The sequence below is a fragment of the Belonocnema kinseyi genome, chromosome 5 (genome assembly GCF_010883055.1).
Source record: "Belonocnema kinseyi isolate 2016_QV_RU_SX_M_011 chromosome 5, B_treatae_v1, whole genome shotgun sequence".
NCBI classification, from domain to species: domain Eukaryota; kingdom Metazoa; phylum Arthropoda; class Insecta; order Hymenoptera; family Cynipidae; genus Belonocnema; species Belonocnema kinseyi.
In genome coordinates this window covers 80,255,924-80,263,856 of record NC_046661.1, presented here as the reverse complement: position 1 = coordinate 80,263,856, position 7,933 = coordinate 80,255,924, and the positions used below count along the sequence as shown (strand labels likewise).

The following is a 7,933-nucleotide window of genomic DNA, read 5'->3' as shown; positions in this document are numbered from 1 at the left end:
TGTACTGGTTCCTCGTGGTGGACCAGAATACGAGATATTTGAATTCGTTCACCACTTCGAGTATTTCGCCTTTATAACTCTAGCTCTCTTTCTTTTTGTTGCTGCCATTCGTTAATACTATTCCTCATCCGCGTATAGTAGTGCAACTATCTTGACTCTAGCACTTGAGCCTAAAAGTTTACCGCCCTCACCCTTCCTTCTGAGTGCTTCTTCCAAATCATTAATATAAATGTTAAACAAAATGGGGCCCATTTTCTCCATCTTTTTCCACAGCATTTTTCTATCGCCTTATAAAATGCTGCCTTGAAGTCTACAGACGCAGCGTATAATGTCCCTTTCTTCTTCCTCAGTCCGTTGCCTACAACTGAATTAAGCACAAATACTGTTTCCAGGGTTCCTCTGTTACTTGTAAAACCTGCCTGCGCCTTCGTCAATTTCTTCTCTTTTTCCAACCACTTACTCAGCCTCTTTGCCATTATCGATGCCAACATTTTATAGCCTATATCCAATAGAGATATTCCTCTCTAATTTCTGGCTACATTCTTATCACCTTTTTTATAGATGGTAAATATTGTCGCTATCCTCCAATCCTCTACTAGTTTATTTTCTATCCACAGGTCTTTAATTACGGAGGTTAGCTTCCTTCTGCCCTCTTCCTGTACATTTTTTAAAAATTCTGCCGTGATGATATCTTCACCTGCTGCCTTGCCTGCCTTCATATTCCTTATAACTTCGTTTATTTCCATCTCGTCTATTAATTTGTAAAGATTATAGTTGCTTTCTTCTGCTTCCTTCATCTCTATGCTCTCTTTCTCCTCCGATTCTAACTCTTGGTCTTTGACCATTCCTTCTAAGAGCTTTTTTAAGTGGACTAGTCATTTTTCTTTCCCGATGATGCTGCATAAGAGTTACTTCTTCCTCCTGTACCAGTACATATTATACCAGCACTCCTTGTGCGTTCCACTGCAGTACTGCTAATTCAGTAGATATTTGTCCACTTTTTCCTGTGCCACCGAAACCCACTTGCATTTTTCGTGTGAAAATCTCTACTCAACTTCAACGCGCCTTTTAAGTCATCCTATTTTATACCCGTACTATCTATCCATATTCGGTGTAAGCCTACTTTCGTGGTTTCACCTATCTCTTCCCAGGCTTCGGTCTCTTTTTCTAACCATCCTTGCACTATTCTTTGTCTTTCGGTTAGATCGTCTTGTATCCATACCCATCCCCCACCCATGCTTCTAATTCTTTCTTTTTTGTACTGGTTATCAAGGTTAATCTTTTAATAATCACAGCTTTGTTCTATTTTCGCCTTTTTTGCTTTTCCTCCCAATCTACCTTACTTAATTTTTTCGGGGCTGGATTTGGCCTTAGCCTTGCCCAGGATGCCCCCTTCTCTTCGGAGACCCTCAACCTTCCTGTCGAATTCACGGCATGTGCCAGGGTCATCTCTTCGGTCGATTGGGTTTCCCCAGAGAGCCGCGGCGTACTTGGTATCCCCTCCCCTGTTTCTGCCCCCCCCCGTTTCGGCCCCCACGACCCCGTTAGAATACCTGTTTTGATTGTTATGTTGAATTCTTTTGATAAAATATTTTTCGCCTTTCAAGCCACTAGTTGCCAGGATTTTGCATTTCTTTTTTTCGCCTCTAAAACCTCGAATGTATTCTCTAAATAACCCTCTAGTTCCCTTTAACGTTCCTTTAACTTGCGATTCTCTTGTAGCAACCGCTTATAGTCTAGCCTGAAATTATCCTGAACTTGCAGCCCTTCGCCTTCTTCCCGCCTAGCTCTATCATCTAAACAACTTTCCTTTAACCCAACTATGCACTTTAATTAATTTCTTACTATGGCCTCTAAATCTACCATTCTTTTGCCTCATTTTTCTTCCTCTCTTCCTTCCCAGGCCTTAAATTACAGAGAAGGGTGTGTTAATTTGCCCACATTACTTTGACAGCTCATATTTGAAGAGTCTAGTAAATCACACTCAGTGATTTTATTTTGCCTTTCCTGAAATTGCAAATCTACTGCCGCACTTCGTTCTGTGATTCAGGCGCTGTTTTCAGTTCTGTTATCATTACTTTCTCTCTTAACTTTATTTTTGTTACCTATTCTATTCTCTTTATCTGGTTTGCCCTCCCTATTTCCCCTTTCGTGCTTTAAATCATTTTCTTCTGTTACTACTTTATTGGAAATACTTTTTGTCGGTGTTCTTAACAATCTACCCTACTGTGTTGCGGGGGGACTGTATCTGTCTCTTTATTGTTATATTCTTTACTTTCCTTATTTTCTATATCACCGCTTGCCTGTTCATCGTCTGAGCCTGATTTGTTTATTTTACCTTCTTTTCCTACTTCAGTCCGCCAGCACTCTTCCAACTTCCTGTTGCCTTTCTTTCCCGGTTTCTTTTTGTCCGCACCAGCGTCTTCTGTTGTAAAGAGCCTCTTCGGTCTCCTTCTTCTCATACCAGTTGTACTCGTTGCCAGTCTGCTGCCTTCTATTTCTTTTGTCGTCTCGATTGTCGCTTCTGACGTCTCCTCACTTTTTCCAACTAGCGCTATATCCATTTCTGCCCTAATCTCACTATTTCCTCGTCCAATTTTCATACACCGATTTTCCGATCTTCACTCCAATCATACCATCGACTATTATGCTTAAATCTACTTTCGCTTTTCAACATTTTTTTAGCCGTCTCCCCTCACTGGTCTACACCACTTAGTTAAAAACTTCGTAAAATTCGTCACGAAACTCCCGCACGTCCACTTTGCACGACATCCAAGATGGCTTCCTCTCATACGAGTATTATATTCTTCTTAAAATATATCATGAATGAAATCTAATAAAAAATAGTCGGAACGTATATTAGCTGGTTTTAATGTCAATAAAATATGAGAGTATTACATTTCTGCTAATTTCAGAAATTAGTTTTAATTTTGACATCCTGCTTAGTTTTTGAACATAAGTCATTTGTAGTGTTAGCAATGAGCAAAATCTAACATTTTTAATTTTTGAATATTAGAGGATATTTTAATGCGTTCACTGCCCGCTTGCTAATCCCAAAATTAAAAACAAGCATGTTTTACTGCAATTTTTAAGTGCATCAAGGTTTTGTTAACATTTAACCTGTGCGACTAGCCAATCACTGGAAAATACAGTGACTTAAGTAACCGGGGATTACCTAGACGCTTTGATATAATGAGATACTATTCTTTCGAATGCGAAAAAGTTCGAACTAAAAAAGAATCTAAAAGATACCCAAGTTATTCTGATACTTCGCGTTCAGTTGTGAGGAAGCTAAAGGGTATATGGAATGAAACTTCCATTTCAATGCCTACAGCAGCAAGAATCGCAAAAATTGTTAAAACAGATCAAGGTGAATTGAAGAAATTAAAAAAATTGTTGGGAAGAGATCAAGCTAAATCCTGGTACGAAAGAAAATTAAATGCGTTTCGTGTGAATAAATTAAATTTCTTTGATACTGCGGCTTTTAAGCGGGATAATGCTTCATGTACTTGTGAGATAGATCTTTCTGAATCTGCCAAAGTGTTTCTCTTAGATCAGCGATCTTCAAGGCGAATGAGAAAATCATTTACGTCTCTTCCGAAAATTGATTCGAAACAATCAGATCATCATGAATTACAATCGAAGCGTTTGATGACTGATGTACTTTAATATCAAAGTGAAGATGGTCTCCGAAGAAAGCGAAAGAAGGTGCAAATTAAAGGTGAAAGTTCTTTCTGTGGCTCGATTATGGATGAAAATGGAAAATACGATTACCAGCCCGCCGAACAAGATTCTGATAATGCATGGGTCCTTTATTGCAATAGATTTAAGAATCAGACATGATTAAACTGTTCAACATTTTTAAAAGTCTGTGAAAGATACGGCATCGGATACAGGTATGTTGCTTTACTGGCTTCAGTAATTTTACACGAAGTGAGTAAGTACTTTCTGGAAGTAAAAGGTTTAGTTTTTGACAAGAGTACACTCTATCGGGAAATAACAAGAACTCGTCATCAACTTTGGAATGAGCAGCTATCTTGGGCCTTAGAAATAAAGTCTTTTTACTTCGATGGAAGAAAATACGAAACAAAAGTAATGGATCGAAAAAGAACATGAAAAACACGGAAAACAACGAAACGAGAAGAATAAATCTCTCTCATTCAAAAAAAAGGAAGTACGTATTAGGGACATATATCCTCATCTTCTTCAGGTGCAAAAAAGATTACACATGATATCCTTTACTTTTTTTTACAAAGAGATTAATACCACCAATCTAGATTGTGTGGATTGTGATGGCTGTCCTACGAACACTGGTAAACACGCAGGTATAATTCGATTGCTAGAATTAGAATTAAGTAATCCGCTACAATGAAGTGTCTGTCAGCTTCATGACAATGAGCTGCCATTTAAAGCTTTGTTCATAAAAGTTGATGAAGGAACTTCTGGTTCTAACGATTTATCTGGTTCAATCGGAAAAAGCTTAGCTGCTTGTGAAGAACTTCCGGTTGTATACTTGGATGCTGTCAAAAGTCCTAATTCTCCTGTAGTTGACGCCCGTGATCTTAGTTCTAATCAAATGTACCCGTTAGATTTATGGAATGCTATCAAAGAAGAAGAGTGTTCTGTAGATCTTACTCAAAAAGGTCCAGAGAAATTATCGCACGCCAGATGGTTGAATCGGATGAGTAGAATTCTTCGAACTTACATAAGGACAGAAAATCCATCATTTGCGTTAAGGGCTTTAGTTCAATTCATCATGAGAGTATATTTCCCATTGTGATTCGGAATTAAGTTTCAACCATCTCTTCAAGACGCCCTGAAACATCTCTGGAAAAGTATTTCTTTGCGTGCATACCTGAAGGAAGATTTCGCTGAATGTATTCAAAATTGATACAAAATAATGCCTACTTTGCTAGCCCAGAAAGTCTTCTCACTATTATATGTGACAAAAGGCAGAAAACCCGCAAGCTCGCAGTGTCTCGAATCGCTTCTGCGAGACTGTCAAGTGTGAAATCAAATTTAAGAAAATTCGTGGGCCCTTCGTCGAATTTTGAACGGGAAAACTACACGGAAATCAACGGCTTGAAGAAGCGCAACATTTCGGAACCGCACTTAACTAGATCGATGACGAATTAAATCTCACCAAATTCACAACGAAGAACGTAAATCATCGCATTTCCAAAGACATTTTTCATTTTCCATGCCATACTCAAGCATTGGAAAGGTGTGTTGAAGAAGTCACATCCGCATTTCGGCTTCGTTTTTTGTGATTTTTAACTATATTTACGATGTGGAGACAGCAGGAATTTGTTTTTATGAAACTGTAGGGGAGTGTTTTTGACTCCCAAAAGAAAGATTTCATTGCTATTAGTACTTCGCGCAAACATTTGTTTTCGATACGATATAATGTACAAGTAATTGTACTTTATAATACAACAATGTGGCGGCGCTGAATGGAAAAGAATGGTAAACAAAATCAATAATGAATTACTCGAACAATTAATAATTTGCAGTCACAATCTCTAACATGAGATGTATTGTGGGTTCATATCAGAATTCTTGGAGCATTTTGACATTAATAAGGAATAGACTACAGTAATAGAAGTAGAAACAATGTAGAGGATTCATACTATCCTACATTTCTACAACCATATAGTCGAATCCCACTACATAACATTACTACCAAGATAAAGGTCGCCACTTTTCATATGAAGGATAATAGGGCACAGTTTCCACGCATGCTCATATTTATAATGTCAATTCCTCAAGTAAATTTTATAGATTATAGTTTTATAATTTTCACTTTCTTGCATATTCTTCAAACTTTTAGACAAACTAGTAAGCACCATATCACTTTTTACTTCGATTAACTTTTCTAAAACAGATTCATAACATTTTGTATTAAAAATACTAATTTTTCTACAAAAGCTTATCACAGACTGTTATTGAAATGTCAAATTTCAGGATAAAAATGCGTATGATTTGTCTGAATCATTTTTCTCGTTTTGCGATAGATGGCGCTCTAATCGATAAAAAACTTTTTCTTCATTTTACTGTTACTGAGAATGCACGCTTACGATTCCGCAATACATTAACAATAAAAAATACACCATTTTCATTGTGACATGACTGACCACAGAGAAAAAATGTTTTTTCAATCGCTACAGAATCTTTGAACGAGTACAATAAAAACTCGTGCGTAAAAACATACGTCACGATGAACATAAGTAGAACCTCCTTCTTTTTGAAGTAGATTAAAAATAAGGGCAATAGAGTTCAGCGTTTTACAAATAGAATTCTGTCACGTTCTTCATTTTATCGTACTATTACAAAATTTCCTGCCGATGGAAGTGTTAAACGTAAGAAAAAGACCCGTACAATAGCAATCACTGGGGAGAATAACGAAATTGCTTTATTAACTGCAGCGGCTAATAATCTTCACGTTAGTACACGAGAAATTGCTCGTGATTCCGGAATGTCTCAAAGCAGTGTTTAAAACATTTTGAAACGTAATAAATTTCCTCCGCATCATGTCTCTTTACATCAACAACTTCATGGCGTCACAGTGGGCACAAAATTTGACGACGCCTTTACGACATCGTCACAACTTTACGACATCCTATGTCCATGTGGTTTCGGTGTCTTTGCGATATCTTGAAGACACCTTAACGACATGGACATAGGATGTCGTAAAGTTATCCTAAAGATGTCGTAAAGATGTCGTAAACACTTTGCTAAACTTTGTGCCCACTGGGGTTGATTTCCAAAATTGGGTAGCTTTTTGTCAGTAAGCACGTGAACAAATAAAACAAAATCCCAACTTTTTCGAATGATTTTCGAATCATGGAATAGTTAATTGACACAACATGCACTACTGGAGTATTGAAAATTCGCAGTGGCTTTGTGAAGTCGAACACCAGTGTCCATGGACTGTCAACGTATGATGTGAAATAATTAGCAACAAACGATCGGTCCCCAGATTATCGAAGATAGCTTAAATGGTCTAAAATATAAAGACATTTTAGAAAATGAACTGTCAATACCGCTTGAACACTTGAGCTTAAAACTACGGCAGAACATGTAGTTTCAACATGATGGTTTTTCGGCACACTATTCAGCGGTAGCACGAGAAGTTCTTGATCGTGATTTCAGTGGTCGTTGGATTGGTATGGGCGCTCCAATAAATTGGCCTGGAAGATCGCTAGATCTTGCTTCACTAGATTTCTTTTTGTGGCGCTATCTGAAAGACAAAGTGTACAAAGAAAAACCAACAACACGTGCGAATATGATTGACCGAATTACAAGTGCATGTGCTGAAATTCGAGAAGATACACTTCTCCATCGTCAAGCACCTCGAAGGGAACAGAAAACTGCTACGTCCATGTCGTTGCTCCTGAGTTACGTTCAAAGTAGTAGTCTGCTGTAAGACGTCGTCGATTACAGCGCCATCTATCGCGAAAAGAGAAAAATGTTTTAGGCAAATCATACGCATTTTTATCCACCGAATTCGAATATGGAATAGAAAATAGGGGTTTCCATTTAAGATTTCGAAATTGCCACCACGTACACCCCAAGGGGGCGGTGCTGGAAACCGATATTAAGGTGGTTTTAGCGTGACTCAGTGAGTCATATGAGAGTGTAAAAAAGTATTTTTGATTTACATGGAATCTTTTGTGTTTGAAAATCCGAAAATTAATTAAGATAGACATTTATGGCCATCCCGTGATGTAAATCAGAAGAATAAATAAATTGATAAAAATATATCCCTCAACGGTTTGCGTATTCTCGACCATATGACTTCTGAAAGAAGCAATGCGGCAACGTCGTACTTTCTCCAGTCTCCTCTCTAGTCCGCCATGTTCGAGTGCATGTGTATACACGAAATGTAACCTAACTGACTATACGTTCAAGTATGATTGCGACGTTGCCAAGT

The 7,933-nt window shown here is 37.9% G+C and overlaps 1 protein-coding gene across 1 annotated transcript in view; it reads left to right on the top strand.

Moving 5' to 3' along the window:
* LOC117173012 overlaps positions 1-7,933 on the top strand; it is a 28,594-nt gene that overhangs the window by 16,959 nt on the left and 3,702 nt on the right. The window lies entirely within an intron of this gene.